The sequence below is a fragment of the Anguilla rostrata genome, chromosome 1, assembly GCF_018555375.3.
Source record: "Anguilla rostrata isolate EN2019 chromosome 1, ASM1855537v3, whole genome shotgun sequence".
Classification (NCBI taxonomy): Eukaryota; Metazoa; Chordata; class Actinopteri; order Anguilliformes; family Anguillidae; genus Anguilla; species Anguilla rostrata.
The window spans coordinates 34,548,617-34,569,250 of record NC_057933.1 but is presented as its reverse complement, the minus strand read 5'-3'; the positions used below and the strand labels follow the sequence as shown (position 1 = coordinate 34,569,250).

Below are 20,634 nucleotides of genomic sequence, written 5' to 3'. Positions count from 1 at the left end.
CACCCGGTACGCACCGCGGATACGCCCGTAACGACAATTTAACTAGCTGTTTGCAGACGACACAGCGGTTGTGAGATTTCCCTCATGGGGAGTATAACCTAATTAAGGTTCAGGGACTCCGAAAGGGCCAATATTGGTCATCCCAGGATCAACTTGGTTCTGCTGACGGTCCCGCCTTAACTGAAAACTTGGTGATCAAACAAGTCCAACGGGCAGTTCCCTAGTCATAATTGGGGGAAACCGACTTAGAGGGCTGTTACAAGAACGAAACATTGACCAAGACCACACAAATCAAGTCATTAACAGTTTTAATGTCAGGTAGGTTATACACTTAAAATAATCAATTTGTCGTTTCAGAATTTAGAAAATAGTAAAACAATAAAAGTACATCATATCAAAGATAAAGATGAGCATACCTGACAGCAGTCTACACACAGAAAGAGTCTTGTGTGGGAAGTCTGATTGCAGATTCCCAGAGGGCCCTGTTCCTCTCCTATAAGAACCCAGGGCAGGCAGGTGGATGTCGCCACAAAAGGCTCATCAAACCATACATTTACTCGGAGGGGGGAAGATTGGAATTTGGTTCAGACAGGATCAGACAGATGTATTTACCAGGAGGAGTGTCCAAAAAATACAGTTTACTTCCAAATTTATTAAAATAGATTTTCTCTAGGTTTGCTGGTTTTAAAACCTAAACCAGAGCATCACTCGCACAGAGACCGTAAAAACCATACTGTGGCAAACACGCCTGCCACAGGCCACCGAAGTGGCTTTTCTTGGGGCCCTCCAGCACAGAGACACAGGGAGAAGATGTTAAAACAGTCCACGTTTATTTGCAAGGGTCGGCAAGATGTTATAGCCGAGGAGCAGATGTTAACACACTGTCATGACAGAGAGGCTCCTGGTGTGGGTGGGGATGGCAGATTTAACCTGTGCGCAGTGATTACCTCACTACGCACAAGTGCAGCCACTCCTGTTCCTGGGTCCAATTAGCCTGGCCAATTATCTAATTCTTCACCAATTATCCAATTGGCCAGGTCTAATTAGCTTGACCCAGGGCAGGTGTGGCTGCTTAAACCAGCCATCCCCACACCACATACCCCCAACGCCAAACTGAGGCCAGGGAGAACCACTGGCCGAAGCCTACACCCCCCCCCACCCCCACCCCCACCCCCACACTCCCAAGAAAGCAAAAGACAACAAACAAAAACAAAAACACTCCAAACACGGTAAAAAAAAATAATTAAAAAAAAAAGTCAGGGTGGGTGGCCCCGGAACAGTCCAGTACATGTGGTGACCCTCCTTCGGACGACAAGGCAGCCCTTCTTCCTCCTCCCTCCTGGAGCACGGGAAGTCCTGGGCTGCTCTGCTGGCTGGTGGGGGCGTCACCGGCTTGGGCTGTTCCACGGGCTGTGGTGGGGTGGCTGGGCTGGTGGGCTGGTGGACTGGCCTTGTGGTGCTGGGGACCAGGAACCCTCGTGGCTGTGGTGGCCGCCAGTCGGCTCTGCTGGCAGGCGGCTGCAGGCTTATCCCCTCATGGGCTCCGGGCAAACCACCCAGGCCAAAACAAAGAACTAAAAACAACCAAAACGGACGAGAAAGGAAGCAAAACGGCGCGGCCACCGCTCGTGCGCCGCCCGTAGCTGACCCGCCTTCCCGGCCAAGTCCAGCTCACGGCGCGACCACCTCTCGTGCACCGCCCGTCGCTGACCTGCCTTCTCGGCCAGGTGCAGCTCCTCAGCATCCCAGCTGAGGATTGCCTCCTTCCCCTCCCTGGTCATCTTCAGCTCCCCATTTTTGGCCCGGAGGATCCACCCGAAGCCCTGTCGGGAACACCTCAGCCGCCCCTCCTCCAGTGTGCTTCCTGGCTGGCCCTCCTGTGCCTCTTTGCTGTGCCGGAGGAGCCCCACGTTGGGCGCCACTGTGGCAAACACGCCTGCCACAGGCCACCGAAGTGGCTTTTCTTGGGGCCCTCCAGCACAGAGACACAGGGAGAAGATGTTAAAACAGTCCACGTTTATTTGCAAGGGTCGGCAAGATGTTATAGCCGAGCAGCAGATGTTAACACACTGTCATGACAGAGAGGCTCCTGGTGTGGGTGGGGATGGCAGATTTAACCTGTGCGCAGTGATTACCTCACTACGCACAGGTGCAGCCACTCCTGTTCCTGGGTCCAATTAGCCTGGCCAATTATCTAATTCTTCACCAATTATCCAATTGGCCAGGTCTAATTAGCTTGACCCAGGGCAGGTGTGGCTGCTTAAACCAGCCATCCCCACACCACACATACCAAATATGAATATTTGTTCTCGTGATTGTCATGAAAACTCTGAAAAACATGAAATAACTGTACAATCTTTTACATGAACCAACTGTCAACTCTCAATGTCTTTCCACAGTGTATCAAGATTGCATAGTGTAGTGTATCAATGTATTCGACCCAAATCTGGATTTATTTCCTAACCAAAAGTGTGCGTGAGTAAATTTCTCTCCTTATGAAGGTTGGGAGACAAGTTACCCAGTGACACCAGGTGAGGGCACTGTGGCTGTCCCTCAACTGTCCTGAGCAATTTGCCCCATTTTCGCCATGTGATTTTATTACTTGCCATCTGAAACCTCCAGGACGTTGGGATAATTTTAGACTTGCTTTCCCATAGAAAAGAGGTGTCATCTGCAAAACCAGATGCCAAGGTCTTACGGGTCACTCTGTCCCGACAATATCAGACTCTGCACCTGGCGAATTGCTTTACGACAGTCAGAGAGGAAATTCCACTCTATGCCTGTTCCCGTGGGCCTTACAAAAAACATACAGTCTACCTGATACTTCTAACACAACCATACGCAGAGAGCCTAGCCTATAATTTTGAGTTCGAATCGTTCGTAGTGTGGGAATTTACAAACGCGCATATTGCTGGATATTCCTACAAACACACAGATACGTTGCAATACAGTACACATATTTACCAATATGATCATAAGAAATATACTTACGCATGAAGTTGATCCTCAGCTGGATCAGTTCGCTGTTCGAAAATGTCTCCGCTCTTCATCAGTGTCGGCTTCCGGACGGACCATTTTCCAAAATTAAATGAAATGTTCACCTCAAAAGAAGTGAATTAGGCGACACTTTGACATTCTATCCCGCTTTCGCAGACTTGGCATTTCTCACGTGGATCTCGCATCGCCCCTCCTTTAGTCTCCTTCAATGGAGAGTAATTGTAATGTTGTTAACATGTGAATGCGATTTGGGCGGACTTCCTGCTGAGCGAAATTCACATAGTAATGAGTAAAGTTTAACAAAGCATACATGGTCTAATTGATCAAATTTAAAACTTTTAAAACAATTCATATTATTTGCCAATGGGCGCATTGGAAAGTCGCGATTCTAAGGTTTCTGTCAATGTTTTTGTTGCGTCTGTATGATAACAGCACGTGAAGTTAATCATCCAAATAGAAACGAAAGTTAATTTCATCATGTCAAGGTCCGCCGGTGGAGCTCTCGACCCCAGAGGGTTAAAACATTAACATTTTGAACCTCCAAGTAAGTGAGCTTAATGTTCAGCCATATACACACTGTCATGAAGAGTAACGATGCATTTACACAGCGAGCAACTCATCAACCGAGTTTCTAGAAGTCCATTCATTCTCTATGTAGCTGAGCAACACCCAGCAACACAAGCAACTGGGCAACCAAGCAACCAAAGTTGCCTGAAAAATGTTTCCCACAGTTTAACTTTTTGCGGGCATCGCCCATCAACAGCCAATCAGAATTTCGGGCTTCCTATTTCTCCAACCGATGATACCATTTCACAAATTACTGTTCCACTCAGTGAGGAAAAATGGATGAACAACTTATCATTATGGTACAATTGCACCCGATGTTATATAAAGTTTTTTTTCTTTTTTTTTTTTTAAGTTCAGGGATACGCTGAAATGACGCTTGGACAGCAGTTTCAACTTGCTTGCTGGCTAGCTGGTGAGGGAGATAGAGAGATCGCTGACTAGGCAGCTAACTAGTGAGAGCGATATGGAGAGATTGCTAGCCAGCTAGTAAGAGGGATAGAAAGGTCACTAGCAATGTGGCTAACTAGTGAGACAGATATAGAGAGATGTATGGCTAACAAGATAGCAATAACAAAAATAGTTAGTGTCCTGACATAACTATAGAAACAAAGAGAGATGATATGTGGCTATATGGAAAATATGCATCTTTGATGACACCGTTACTTCTCTTAAAATAATATGTAGTTGCACGTGACCGCTAAGAGGACAACAGGAAGCTCCTGTCCCTCCCTCAGCCAACTTGAGCAACACATCAACCGAGTTGCTCGCTGTGTGAACGCCCTGTCAGGAACTACCCAGTGAACTATGAGATTAAACTGTTTGGGTAGTAGTTATCCTACCAAATTGAGCAACCCAGATTGGAAGGACCCAAGATCACTATGACAATGGGTGTCGTGGCTTTGACCCAAGTGCAGAGAAGTTCAGAGACTCAGAGGCTGAAATTAAAAAAGGTCTTCACTTGAGACAGCAAGCAAAAATACATAAAAATACAGGAGGCAAAAACACAGAGGGTACAGTAGGCAAACACTAAAAACACGGGAGGCAAAATGCTAGCAAAAAGCACAGGAAACATGAGGCACAAAACTGGAAAGTCACACATTACATTACATTACAGGTATTTAGCAGACACTCTTATCCAGAGCGGCGTACAACAAGTGCATCAGTTCAAGGTGCAGAGGTGCAAAAGAAACACACTAGAGTGAAGTAAAGATCTTAGTGCCAGAAGTGACCACATAGATCAGGACTCCAACCCTGTAGGGTAGCCTGTTCAGCAAACAAACAAACAAACAATCCTGCCAAATACAAACTAGCACTGAAATCACATTTGCCAAGCGAAACCGACAACTAAATACTCAGGAGAACACCAGAAGACAATTACCAGAGCATACAGACACAAGAAACTTAAAAAAACCAATCATTCAATAATCACACTGTGAGGGTGGGGAAGTGTTGACGACCACACGCAGCTACAGTGAGAAACCACTAGGTCTAAGTAAGAGACTTGAGGAAGGGATAACGAAAAGAAAAGACTCAACTCCTAAGGGAGAATATCCCAACACAAAGTAATAGTCTCAGCGGGAGAACAAACGAACTAAGGCGTAAGGAGCAAGTAGAAATTTAGTAAGACTGCAGTGCAGTCGGAGAAAAAGCAAAGAGAAGGTGCCTCGTAACAAGGAAGGCAAAAACTGCGTATAAAGGAAAATAAAGAATGCAGCTAAGTGATTAGTAGGACCAAAGTCTTACTACTAATAAAAACAAAAAGCTATATTAAAAAATACTAAACCTTTTTCCTTACCACACTTTTCTCTGAGAGCTTTTCTCTGTACCGGCTATCGTGTACATAAGTAGACACTAAAGCGAAGAACAGATCTCCCGTGAGCGTATATACGCTCTAAATCAGGTGCAAAGAATCGGTCGTAAGCAAAAGCAATCACGGAGCGCCCTCAGGCGGTCCTGAAGATTACCACACTCAGCTACCTGAAACAGCACTCAGTTTCCTCAACAGGCATACTGAGTAGTCGATTAGCAGGAAACGGCGTCGATTAGCACAACCCGCGAAGCCGTACAGCAAACGGAATAAGGAACCATGACACACACACACACACACACACACACACACACAATTAACTCGAATGAGACACAAAACAGAGGGAACACAGGGAAACAGGTGTCCTTTGGTTGCTATCAGGAGGAACTCATGACAGTGCTCATTGGCTGAAATGGGAAAAACTGTCCAGAAATCAATTTCTTCACAACGTCCCATATCTGTGTGGCCACTTCTAAGAAAGGCCTACATTAAATCACATTAAGTAAGTGATAGACCCTGAGGCCATTTGAATGAAGATTTTGTGCTTTTAGCTGGAGGGCCTGAGATGCTTGTTGTCATCAAGGATAAAATGGATGGAGCCAAACACAGCTAAATCATAGTGGAGAACCTGGTTCAGTCCACATGAGATCTGTATTTAGGGTGAAAAGTCATGTTCCAACAGGACGATGACCTAAAGCACAAAAAATACAACCAGGGGTGGGTAGAGAACTTAAAATCAACACTTCAGTAAGAGTAATGGGTAACACTTCATTTGAAGGGGTATACATAAGGCATACATGACACCTACATAAGCACTACATGACACCTGACATAAACATACATAACCATTCATAAATGTTTGTTCCACCTGGTGTCAGTCATAAAGGGTTATGTCACTTTCAATGTTTTAATTGACATCAACCTCTATGTCAAGTGACAGTTGTCAGTTGACATATGCTGTCATACTGATATGTTATGACACTTTCAGCATCAAAACAACATAGCACTTTGACAATTGACATTGGTGTTCTGCGTGTTCCTCATTAAGTCAAAATGACATAACGTTTTAAATGAAGTGACATAGCTGGCCAACCTAGACAGGTTGGAAAATTAGTATTTAAGAACAAAGGACAGTATTCTGTCCTGACATTGACTGTCATGACACCAGCATGACACTGCTATGTAGGATATTTAGGACCCTCAAGTCAAGTGACATCTTTCTCTATTCATACGCTTGATATGAAAAACTATGACAATGTCATACGCTGAATAGTTTGACATTGACTGTCATGACAAATGCATACCAATGCTATGTACGATTTCCAAGACCTGGAATGACGTGATAGCAATTGTTTATTCATAAGATTTGTAATGGTTTGGGGAGGGAGGATACGACCGTACGCAAACAAATATTCAGAGTGTTCAACCACTAGGTCTCGTGAGAGACAGGGAAAGGAAATAAACAAACAAAATGAAGTAAGATAAATGAACATAAAATTCAACCTCACTCTGAGGTAAGGTAAGATAGGAGCAAAACAAAGGAGGCTGACTGATAGTAGCATGAATAAAGTCACCAAAAACCCACTATCAGTATAACAGCTTGCTCAAAGCTCTCGTCTCGTCTCGTCTCGTCTCGTCTCGTCTCGTCTCGTCTCGTCTCGTCCCGAATACTAAGCACCTTACCGGCTCTTTGCGAAATGAGAATTAGACGCAAAAGCAACAAGCTGCTCTTAGAGGGGAGTTATATAGAATGACACCAGATGGAACTAATTGACCGTAATTAGGACTCCACCAATAAGCTCAGTAGTAAGAAGAATGCTGCACATGTATCAACTGAATACTCGTGCTCGTTTGCTGACAAGAGAATAGCTCTCGAAATGAGTAGCCGAGTAGCCTGGATAGCACAAAGGAATACGAAACCATGACAAGATTGATATGAAAAACTATGACAATGCCATACACTGAATAGATTGACATTGACTGTCATGACACCAGCATGACACTGCTATGTAGGATTTTTAGGACCCTCAAGTGAAGTGATATCTATTTCTCTATTCATAAGATTGATATGAAAAACTATGACAATGTCATACACTGAAATTATGACATTAGCTGTCATGTGACCAGCATGACAATGCTATGGAGGATTTTCAAGGCCCTGAACTAAAGTGGCATCCATTCATAAAATTGACATGAAAAAGTATGATGCTGTTATATGCAGATTAATTGACAATGCCTGTCATGACACCAACATGACAATATTGTTTAGGAATTCTGAACTTTTTCATTCGTTAGATATAAAAAATGATGACACTGGCATATGCATAAGTATGTCACAACTATAAGATTAAAATATTTTGCATTTTACAATACCTTTGTAACACCTTACGCTCTTGTAAGAACTTGTAAAAACAAGAAGAAAGTCTCCAAGATTTTACTTTGTTTTTTCAAGAACTAGCAGCAGGATGCATTAATTCAGTTCACATTTTCTTTCTCACAATAGCTTTGAAAAACCTTACTTTCTTGTAAAAATATATAAACAAGAAAGTCTTAAAAGATTATAGTAACATACAGAGAAAGAAAGTCTTGAGAAATGTTATTTCACATTTCTAGGTTAAACCCCTGTAAGGCTCTTCAATAAAATTAAAAAAAAAAAAAAAAAAAGTACTACTCAGTACCAGTACACAAAAAAATAGCTAACACATTTGCTGGTAGTGATAATCGTATGTGAATTTGAAGAAATGAATCCGTGAGGTACAGATGTCTTCTTCCTCCAGTGATTTCTGCTGCAAATCCTTAGGGAACATAAATACATAACATTTATTAATATCTAATTTATTTAATACAGCAGGAATACTTCTAAAGAACACTAAGCTAACTTACATAAGTGAGAGGATACACAAGGGTTTTTGCAAATGTATCATATCTATTAAGTAAACTGTCATTGATTCAACTGTTTGTCACTAACAGTTATTAATCTGAAATGCAAACGCTTCAGTTGTCATAAAGCTTGCATGTTGTCATGCACATGGCATCAATAACGTTTCGTTACTGAATCAGCTTCATCATCAGTAACGTCGAATGTCGCCATAACGTTGGCAATTTATTTGACAGATGACAAAGAGAACAAGACAGCTGGCATTGACGTGACGTAACATTACGTGATACCCCAAAATCAAATAACTTTTTAAAATGTAGGATAATCATGGAATCATGTAGGTGAAGCTCACTTACCATGTAAAGCCATCATTGCGTAGTATCTTTTCAATTGCATGCGATCCTGGCAAATCACGCATCGCATTGAACTCCTCAAAATCCCCCGCTGTTGCATCCATTTAACCGTTCTTCTTTTATGTTTCATGGATGGTCTGGAACCAGCGAACTTTAAAAGTTGTTCTTTCAATCGACCCATTTTAAGTTACCCTGCCTAGCTGTCTAAAACATCCCATAACAGGGGGCTCTCGGAAATGAATGAAATGCAATTATTTTAAACTGACCAATCAGGGACCGGTAATACATAAAGGCTACTTTCTCTCAGAAACGACCTGATTTTTCTACGCGCGCTTTCTGAATGTACTGTTTGATAAGAGAAAGTTACGGTTGAATTGTAGTAAATCTAATTTACAACAATAATTTACAGTAACGTTATAACGACATACTGTATAGCCTATTCCAACGTCTGATACTACGTGCCATATATTGTAGAGCTCGACCGATATATCGGTTTGGCTGATATATCGGCCATTATTTGACTTTTTTGACAACATCGGGATCGGCAGTTATGCAGCCGATGTGTCCCGATTTTTAAGTAAGTATAATAAACAAAAAAAACATTGATTTATCTGTACTTGTCTGTTCTAACGTTGTAATTGCTATTTACTAGAATTATGCAGTAGAGGGAGCTCTAATACAAGTGCGAACTGCAGCAGCTGACACGCTGCTTCTGTAATAAGACGTTTGTCACTTGTGCCTCATCCAGTATTCTCCACTGCAAGACTTGTCTGCACAGATTCGATTGCCGCAATGAAGGTATGTATATTTAGTGAAAGTTTTTAATTAAATGCGTTTATACGACCACTACGTTTATCAATCCTCATTATCAAGCGAGCGAGCTAGCTAACATATTTGGTTCACTTTAGCAAGCTAGCTGGCTAGCAAGCCTATATGAAGTGGCAGTGAGAACATAAGCAGCGTAGGATCTACACTTCCAGAGGACATCGCTGTATTGTCGAATAAATAACCAGCCAAAATAAAATGGTGATTGAATGCATCACACATTTGTTTTTTTTATCTGAGATAATGACATTAGCTATTATATTATGCTGTGTCAATAGCCAACGCATTATTGCAAGCGAGTGTGTCATCTAGTCACACGTCATCGTAGCAAGCTAACCAGACAGTAAAAAAGCCGATAAAACACTTCTAACGTGGATCATTTTAACCTCTTAGCGCATTGCCCCTAGTGGTGGGCACGCCCGCGTGCCTAAATTACTAAACTCAAACATTCGGTGCTACTGCAACCAAAGTGTGAGATGAAAACAGAAACGCGTTGTTTCAGTTTCATTAGTAGACGATACATGACAACTATGCCGAAAACGGAGTTTCGCAGCCCCACCATTGTCGCTCCCGTCGTTCATTTAACACACACCCCCTCCCTGCAGTCTCATCTAAAAAACACCCCCCACCCTTGACATAATGGACAATATTGTCTATCTTGGCATTCATAAAAAATATTCTTTCACCACTAAAAAATCGTATTCCGTCATAGCAACAAGATAAACCCGACAATAGCCCTAAGATATGCCTATACAGCAGTGAAAACGCTGCTCACTGAATAACGAAATAAACGAGAAAAAGTTTTTAAAAATGATACCATGTCATTCTACAGTCAATATCTGGGACTAAATATTGAATAAATATAAAACCTTACTGTTGGTTTTACGTGTAGAGATGTCCCTTTTGAGACTGCGTGGTCATATATTGTCTTGGACAATCCGTTTGGGAAATATAGGCGCATCTGTGACGCCTGGGTATCTTCCAAAATAGCTGTGCGTAACACCACACCTGTTGTTTACGGCGTCGTCGCCATTTTTGGTACAGTCTGACTAGATTTACAATTAATTTATTCGGTAGGCGAGAGTATAAGCTTTCTAACGATGTATAACATGTCTAATTCTGCTTTCGGAATAGCGTTTTATAGGTCAGCGTAACAGAAAATATTCTTAGCATAGCATTCACTTACGCAATCACACTCTGTTAGCAGACAAATACGATGCACCTAACGAAACATGTTCAACCATATTTCGTAATTTCTTGGAAAATACTATTATTATTGAGGACTTCTGAACATAGCTAAGCCATATGTTTGCTGATAGACCTAGCTGACATCGTTTTCTGGAGCAAAACAGAAGCGAATAGAACAATATAATTGATACTGTCTCTCTGTCTCTATCTACTGAACATAGAGGAGATTTCACTATTGCTATGTAAGTATTATCGTTCAAAATATTTCGGTTATATACGTTCTTTTTGAAATTGAGTATTTTTAAATAGGTTAGTGGTGTTATATAATGTAAATATTTCACACTGTAATGTAAGCGTTAGACGGAAGTGTAATAGTTTTTGTGAAGCATGAAACAGTGATGACGTCAGAGCCGGAACATTGCCAAAACGTGGTGGACGGGTGAAAATTGTTTTCATGTTGTCTCATCCCCATACAATAAAACATACGAGAGTACAGAGTATAGAAATACACACGAGTTAATTATTACACATTTAGGTACTGTACCGCATTGAGTGACAATGTTTTTGCATTATTTTTTAATCTGATAGCAATGTTTCATCTTAAACCCTCATAAGGGGCTCATTTATATGCTTTATAATGGACAAAAAACATTTTATTCAATTTTGGAGAGATTTTGGATATGTTTCTGGACACCTAGCTATATTAGACCACTGTACTGACTGAAAGCTTATAATTCCCATTTGAAAATTATGCAACAGTGATTTTCTTGAGTCAAAACAGTTGATTTGTAGTGAAATACATGGATATGTTATGATTTACAGCAATGCATAATTTAGACATTTTGGATAGATTTGGAGATGCTGGGTACACTGCTTAGTTTTTGCTTCATACATCTATAGTAGTTCTACATATCCACCCTTAGATTTTATGAACTTGTGGTCAAGAAGTTTTTGACCTAGCACATGTATAGTTTTAACCTCCTGCATATATTCAATCTCGCAGTATTTCATTGCGAACTTAAAAAGTGCAAATTTATTTTGGATTTTTTGTCAAAACAATTGCATGTGTGGCACTTTATTTCTTCCAAAATTATGAATATAAACTAATCTGTGTTAGTATTGTAAATTGTACAAATGTCTTGCTTCATTTAAGCCATTTTTCAAGTCTCTGTGGTGTTCACGTCTGGAGTTATAAAGCTTTAAATAGGGTACCCCCTAAATGGGCAAGGATTGGCAAAATTTGGCTTGTGCCTTAAGAGGTTAAGCCATGTTATCTAGCTTTGTCGTGATAACATGAGAGAAGGATTGCTGTTGGAGAAGTGAATCAACCAACAGTTAGCGCGGGTAACCTGCACGAAAGCGCATTGTAGTTTTTTTCACCACCAAATTCTTATGGACAAGCCTCACGTTACGTATTTCATCCAGTTAATTTAGTTTCATCTAACGTTACACTTGATTCACTCGTTAGCTCCGCTAGATAAAGTCTTACTCTTTGAGATCATGTAGTAGGAATAAAATAAGAAAATATAATTAATTTACTGAGAATAGATACTAATAAATAATAATAACAAATTAACAACAACAACAATAATAATAATATTCATAAAAATCGTGCTCAAAAAGAACATAATGGACAAACTCACAGAGGACAAGATTGATATTGAATCCAGTCCAGAAAAAGTTTCCTCAAACTCCCCTCCCAAAACGGCGCTCCAACTGTCCCCATTTGAAGGTACGTAATCTACTATGGTTATCTAGCTAATGGTATAACGTATAATGTTAGGTCTTTGCCATAAAGCCTATGATATAGGCCTATACCAGTAGCTTGCTAGCTAGCTATCTCAAACACGTTATGACTGCTGCCCAGACGGGTTATGTCCATTGAAATCAACAAAGTGAGAAGTCAAGTGTCATGTCAAGAACATGTTTATGTAATGTTAGAACCCAAAGTGACATTTTACTGAAATTAGTTTTGATGAAGGGTTAATTTGGTTGCAATCAGTTTCCACTCAAGTATTGTCTAGAGAATCGTTATTGAATTATATTCATTAAAATGTGAATGTCATAAAAAGAAAGACCTTATTGTCCTTAATATATGAATGTTCATGTGTAAATGCATAAATGACGAGAAGCTTTTGGAAGTTGTTTCCAGCCCAGAGAAGCGTCCAACAAAAGGGAAAAGGAGGCTGCAACTGAGGTCCCTTCTTAAAAAAGGCAAGTAACGTAGGCTAGCTAGCTAACATTAAGTGAGCTTTATAACAACTAGGAAAATATTCAGCTGCTTTTGGTACTAATTTCTGCTCATTGCCATAAGGCCTACAGAAAAATGTAGCTTTCTAGTTAGCTGGCTATCACAAATATGTTACAAAATGCCATGGCTACTGTCATATCAACTAAAAACTGCCATGACATGTCATATGAAGCATATGTTCATGCTGGGCCCAAATTTCAATGAAATTAATTTTGATGAAGGGTTAAATTATTTTCAGTCAGTTTACACTCAGGTCACTTTCTCAAATAATTCATTTACTTTTGCTGAATCATATAGATTTTTTTTAGTTTGGTTCAGTTAGGTTTGTTTTTAGGCAAACAAACTTTTGGTGCGCGCCCGAGTTCGAACAGCGTTCTCACCTGCCCCAATGTACCGAACTAAAGGGCTAAACGCTCCAGGATTTGATTAAATCAATCCAAAAACAGTAGGTGTGAAAGCACCCTCAAATATTGTTTTGAGGTCAGGTATCAAATTATATTAAGGAAAATGTGAACATTGCTGAAAAGAAAAACTCTATAAACTAAAATCCTAATAACATAATGTTAATGTGCTAATGTTCATTGCAGGGTTATCTCCCACTGCTGCTCTGGAGCTGCAAAAACTGAGGCACATGGTTCAACTGGAGAGAAGCAGAGCTGAAAAGCTGGAGGAGGTTAAAATGCTGGAAGAAGCAAACAAGGTCCTGAAAGAGGATAAAGAGTTTTTGCTTCACCAATTGAAACCAACCCAAGCTCCACAAATGAGTATGTGAAAACAAAATGTAATATAAACTATGTATGAACTCTAAATGTGTTAATGCTAATCCAGTAGGCCTACAGGTAATCGCTGATGTACGTTCTTCCTTCTAATGTATTTCCGCTTTAACGTATGACAATTTCTAAACTTTCAGCAAAGTCTATAATGCAGTCATGTAGATTGCTTCATAAGTAGCCACACCAATGCAGCCACTCCTCCGACAATGTTATTCATACTGGACCACACATGCAAAGAAGCCATTAGTCAGGTGGCTTTGTAGCCCTTGAAGAATCAAGGTAATCTAGGTTTTAGGTAATATTCAATGTTTCCCTTATCATAGCCATTAGTGGGCGGTCCGCCCACCTGAAAGTAGCCCCCCCAATCGACGATGCTGCCCACTAATTGCTAATAGTGCAAATGTATTAATATGTTGTTGGCACTTTTTTTGTTTGTTTAATACTTGCAGAATGGAAGAAGCAAAGTGTGGAAGTGTCCTCTGATGATGAATTAAGCTCTTCATCATTCCACTCAAGCTCTACCGAAGAAGAGGAGATGCCAAAGAAAAAAAAAGAAAAGGACCCATCGCCGAAGGGAAGACGATAGCCCACGGTTTGAGAAGAATCGGACCCGCAGTAAGTGCAATTATGATATTGGTTGTGAAATTTCTTTCTTTTTTTAAACTTGGGCTCAGTTAATATTGAAACCTGAAACATTAAGTAATTGATAATTACACTACATCAAATACTTAAATCAATCACTGAAAAAAAAGTTATTTAAAAATAATTTAGCACAACTTATTCAGGTTTATTGATATTATATACAGGGACAAGAGCATTGATATTAATGTCACATATTTTCTTGCAGTGAATACCATAGAGGGAGTAATTCATTGGTACAGGTCAGCTTTAAAGAGCTACAAGAGATGTGGTTCAATGAAACGGGCATTCGCGCATGAGAGAGTTGACCGCAATACCATCGCGCGAACCGCTCCCATTGCCGAGATTGCCATCGCATTTCCAGATGCATTTGCTGACGTACCTGAATGGGATGGGGCTGTTGAGAAGATGGCCAGCTATGCCGACCGTTGCAGAAAGGCAATAAGTGAGGACATGGCTGGAAAAATTAAAGCAATGAAGAACAAAGGCCAGCTTCTGCCAATCGTTTATAAATACACCTGACTCTACAGTAGCATCCAGTAATGTTGTAATCCTAACTTTTTGAATTTCTGTTAGGAACGGATGTCAAAAGGAACTCAAGATATTGTTAGCTGTTATAATTAAGGTTATACCAATTACTCAATAGTTATCTTACTTTGTACGTAGTTAGTGGGACAGTAGTGTCTGCAAACTGCCCCTTGACTTCTGCTGTTTTGCTGCAGCTAATGCTATCTTCAATATGGAATTTCAGGGTCCTATACACTACATGGCAATCTAGGCTTAATATATGGGGCCCTCAAATTCCAAATATGGAACCCTAATACGTTTTTGTGTAACATGAGAGGTCATATTATTTGTTGATGTAGATTTTGTCATGTACATTTTGATTGACATATGCTACACATGTATACTTACATTTTGCATAGCTTATTTGCACAGCTAACGTAGTACGGACTCATGTCAATTACATTACATTGCAGGCAATTTGGCAGACGCTCTATCCAGAGCGACGTACACAAAGTGTAATACACACTAATCAGGAACAAGTTGAGAAACTAGGAGAAGTACCGGTCCAAGTGCAGGAACTACCGCATAGTTCAACTTGAGCAAATTAGGCAAACTGGACAACGGCGCACATTATCATCTCATTCAGTAACGATGCTGAGCTAGCTAGCTAAAAATTCACAATCTATGTCAGCTAACAATTCGAAAAAACGGTAGCTAATGCTACCGACCGGTACCAACCTCGCAGACCGTCTCTCGAATGCAGTGCTACCTTGTTGCAACGTTGCAATGTAGCTAACTAAAGGCCAGTTCAGATCAATGATTCACAACGAGACTGGATGCAACTTGCTAAATCTTGGAGAAAACTAAATAAAAGAATACGGCAGTATGGATTAGCGTTGTTATTATTTTATTACACTTCCTCATATGTTCCTTCAGACTTGATGCCCTTTTTTGAAGAAATCTCCTTTGTTTTTGTTTTATTCTTCTTATTCTGATTGCCAATTTAACACCCAGCTCAGCTTTATTCTCAAACAGTTTAGCTAGCAAAACCAGAAACAACAAGGCAGTTGTTTCAAAAATATCACACAACAATCATTCACGAAAAGCTTGTTTATTGTGCATGAGATACATAATTGCACGAGCCACAGCGAATCCCGCAAATTATTCTCTGCATGTGTAAAGATGTTCATACCGAGCAAAAGGTGGACAAAGAACGTTTGTGGAAATTAATCATCACTAATTCTACCCCAGGTCTGCTAGACTGCTACACCATTTTAACCCGGCTCGGCAGTGTAAAGACATCTTAAGTTAGCCTAATGTTAGACAATGAATGGGTATGTACATAACGTTACTTGTATAACAACCATTTTTTATTCAGTAAATAATAACTGTAGTTGGCGTGGCCCAGGTGCCAACTGACTGACGTCACACAGGCGACACTGGTTGGATCCGGTTGGATCTATGGGAAGTGAGGTCCAAAAACACACCTGCAATTACCGCTTCTCACCATTGGTACCGCCAAAGAGAACGAAACGGAAATCTTCGAGATTGTAACTTTAAATACTAATTTTCCAACCTGACTAGGTTGGCCAGCTATGTCGCTTCATTTAAATCGTTATTTAACTATGTTAACTATGTCACTTGACATAGAGGTTGATGTCAATTTGACATTGAAAGTGATATAATCACCCTTTATGACAGCTGACACCAGGTGGAACAAACATTTATTAATGGTTATGCATGTTTATGTCAGGTGTCATGTAGTGATTATGTAGGTGTCATGTATGCCTTATGTATACCCCTTCAAATGAAGTGTTACCGAGTAAGGTTACTTGAAAATTGACACAAGTATAAGTAAAAATCTCCACTTGAAAAATGATTCAAGTAAGACTCAAGTAACAGTGAAAATGTGCCTGGCCATACCTGGTTACATTTACTGTGTGTGTGTGGGGGGTGGGAGGTGGGGATGATTTTTTAATCAACAAGGCAGCAATTGAAATAACAAACAATATCAGTCCAAATGTGAACAAATAAATATCAGTGCTGTATGTAATTAATGAAGGAATTGTAAATAAAAGGCAAAACTTTACAGTATATCTTGCTGTACTGTGCTTTAGTGATCCCACACCGACTTAGGTTTGTTTGGTTATGGTGTGCAGACAATTCTTTTTTCTTTTTACTGAAATTAACACTATTCAAGGAACATTTTAGCCCCAAACTGAAAAATGTCAGTATGCCCTCCAATTTGCAATTTTATCCAATATAAATATGGATGTTTAAATTTCAGTTTCATGGGTAATACACAATATAGATCATTTCCAAAAATTGTTTTTTTTTTTTCACTCCTTAGATTTTTGACATTTTATTAAACACTATCCATTAGAGACCTACACTCTGTTCAACACAACATTTTATTGAATTGAACTGAATCTTAAAGTCTGTTTTATTGAATTGCATATGCCCACTTGAAAAGTGCATTTAATTAAATCAAGGGGATCAAAATACTCTTTCTTTCACAGACATACAAAGAAATACACAGATGTCATGGATTTATGGGGTAAGGGGCCCCAAGTGTGGTGTCTGTCTCCTGAATAGGTCAGGATAAAGAATCTGCTCTGATTGCCCGCAAACCTGTTTGACCATGGAAACCACCCTGGGGTCTCCGAAGGAACCGACAGAGAAGCAATGAATATTCAAACCTTTCCAAAACATTTTGGTGAAGGTGAATGGGGGCTTGTTGAAGACATCTCTGCAAACAGATGGACCGTTGGAAACCATCTGCTAGTGAAGCAGCTAAATGTTCAATGATGCATTGCGAAATGATTTAGCTTTCAAGGATCCAAGGAAAGTAGTTAGTAATGATGGCATCTGTACAGAGAGCAAACACTCTCTTTTAGATATGATCTATTGCTTCTAAAAACCAGGGCCCTTCTTAAAGAGGTAGCGGTCCATTTGTAAATTGTAATTGTCAGGCTGGCTGAAATAAATTACTATTTAAGCATTCCTGGATTATTTATTTATTTATTTATTTCCTTTTATTTCTGCAATCAGTGTTATCTTCTCTTCCCAACCAAGTGGGGCTTCATTACACAATGAAGAGAGGCAGAATGCACTTAACATTTACTATATGATCACTCTCATTTGGCTTCTATAGATCAGTATCAGTCAATGGCTCAAAGAGCAAAAATAATTGTATCTTTGAATATTTTATTTAGTTTCACATTTTATCTTGTTATTTATTGGACTCATATTCCAACAGCCAAATATGTTTCCTATTGGCTATTCATATTGGCTCTCATCCACACATTTTATTATCATGATAATTTTCTTATTAAGTGTCCTTGTTTTCTTCAAATAAAGTCATAATTGGATATTTAGCTTTAAATCGTTATAAAGGTTTGGAAGAATTATCTTCAGTCAAATGTGATTGTGATGGGCAAAAAAAGAAATCCAGATATAACTTCAACTGCAGTCAATGATGCTGTGCTTCAATAACTGACTTCAGCATGAAAAATGTACTTTGCCAGTGTGTTTTTTTTTTTTTGCCAATAAACCAGCTGCAAAAATGGTAAATTATTATTTCTTTTTTAATTGTTTAGGGGTTTACTGAGTATAACCAGGCATTTAAAAACGTACATGCTTTCATTGCCTTGTGACAATTGTTTCTGAGATGGTCTTTTGAGAATGTGACACTAGGGGGTTTCAGACCTCTGTACATATATAGTCTCACAATAACTCCATTAAGGAGGCAGGAAGGTCTATTGTGTTCATGCTGGGTCCATGCTGAAGGATTTTGCCTTTGTTATGTATGTTCAGTTTCAAATTGATGGGAAACCCAGTGGTGGTTCTGCCTTGCATTTTCTGCACATAATGTACACAACTTATTACTGTATCTTTATTTTTGTTTGGCTGTGTACATATACATAGTGCCTGTTTCCTTCCTCCTTTGTCTTTGGATAACATGTTCCAGGGGCCACAAATGCATGGTTTATGGTGAAGTGATTTGTTTTTGTTTGTGGAAAACATCATCATGTCAGCCATCTCTGACTCCAGTGACACATACTAGCAGTAACAAATAATTTTAAAAATAATAAAAACTCTTTTAATTCAGCAAAAAAACTTTACACTTACTCTGAAATGTGCTGAATTATCCTGTTGTCAACATTAAAATTCTCCTAGCTTATCGGGTTTTCAGGTTAAGTTCTTTCAGCTGGGGGCATACATGGAAAGGTAAAGGTAAATTCCACAGTTTACCTTCTGATAGTTGACAATGAACAACATGCCAGGTGAGGTAGTAGATGCAGTGACCCATGGGGTATTCAAGTTGCAGAGCTGGATATTCTCTATTTGTAACCTGGGGTCAACGGATGGCCTTCAGAGAGGTTTCCTTTTTTTATTTATTTGTTAAAGAAAGTATTTTTTTATTAAGGTTTGAAAAGTATTAAATACCATCTCCTCCATAAACAGTTTGTCAGTTATAAAAAATGATGTGTTTATGTATAGTTTTGGGGAGATCAGATTCTGAAAGAGGTCCATGCCCGAAAAAGGTTAAAACAACTGATCTAAAAGTCAGTAAATTGCAAGCTATTTGAGCATGTTCCTGTCATTATTTATTATTATACAAATATATTTGTTTCATATACATTTATATATATTTTAACATGGCAGTAATAAGCTGAAATGTACTAAGTCATTTTGTCTCATGATCTGAGATGTTATACACACAACATTATTCAGAAGAGGAAAAAATGAAAATATTAAGACATTATTGAATTTCAGTTAAGAGGCTAACTGATTAGTTACAGACCATTGCTTCACAGTCTGGGGCTCCATCACAGCTTTGCATTACTTTTGCTGATAGGCTGGGAGTTCCAGGAGCCTTCCGACTGCAGATTGGCTGCCCCCAAACACCCACAGTCCTTTAGACTGCTTGTTCTTTCATAGTAAACTGCATTTTTGGATTTTAGTTTTTCAAGAAAATTCAATAAAGAAATTTTTATTTTTCAAAATCTTTTGTTAAAGATTAAAATAAAAACACACTGAACTTTACAATGTGCCACAAAGCATTTATATATTTCTCAAGGCTCAGTCTTGTGATCAGGGGGTAACGACGACTGCATTCATTTAAAAATGTGTGAAATAACAGTATAAGGATGAAACATAACAATCAAGACAATCACATTACTTTGTGATCTTTGTGGAAAAATAGAACAGTAACTGTTGTGAGTGTGCATATGGATTATTAACAGCCAATCAAACATAGAAACATTTGAATAATGAACGCTGGGATTTTCTAGTGAATTACACATGTGTAAGGTATGTATCTCCACGTTGTGTCGCTCTGGATGTAAAGTTCAATATCTTTGTTACTTTAGTAGATGGTAAATCACAAAAACAGCAATTGTTTCACATGCTTCTACAGCCTTTACATTTTTTGTATTATGCCAAACAAAGTGTGGATAAATTGGTTATTTAACGCTAATTACTGTGTTATTAAGGATAAAGCATCTCTGCACATCCTCCCAATAATTCTGCACGCCATTTAATAAGCAGTCAGGTGTGCATGACTTGGGCCATGAGTCACAATTTAGCACATCTACATTTGATGGCCAGTGTGAAATAGTAGGCAGGCTGTGGCTTTGCCCTTGTCTGCTTTGTCCTGTTTACTATGGCCCAGAAACAGAAAAGAAAGGTGGTGGCGGGGGGGGGGGGGGGGTTGCTGATTATTTGCAGCCAAAGTAAAGTGTTTGCAAAAGAGAGAGACAGGGGCAGTGCGCTCAAGGGCACATTTGTGTAAAACTAATGATATGATGTAAATGGACAAATTTTCTATTTGAAGAAAAATGCAA

General features: G+C 39.5%; 1 long non-coding RNA gene across 1 annotated transcript; it reads left to right on the top strand.

The window, feature by feature from the left end:
• The first annotated feature begins 13,457 nt into the window (after window positions 1–13,457).
• LOC135241849 (uncharacterized) lies at window positions 13,458–17,861 on the top strand. Its single transcript, XR_010326135.1, has 3 exons — window positions 13,458–13,630; window positions 14,089–14,254; window positions 17,305–17,861. It is a non-coding gene; the product is annotated as an uncharacterized LOC135241849 (long non-coding RNA).
• Window positions 17,862–20,634: the final 2,773 nt, after the last annotated feature.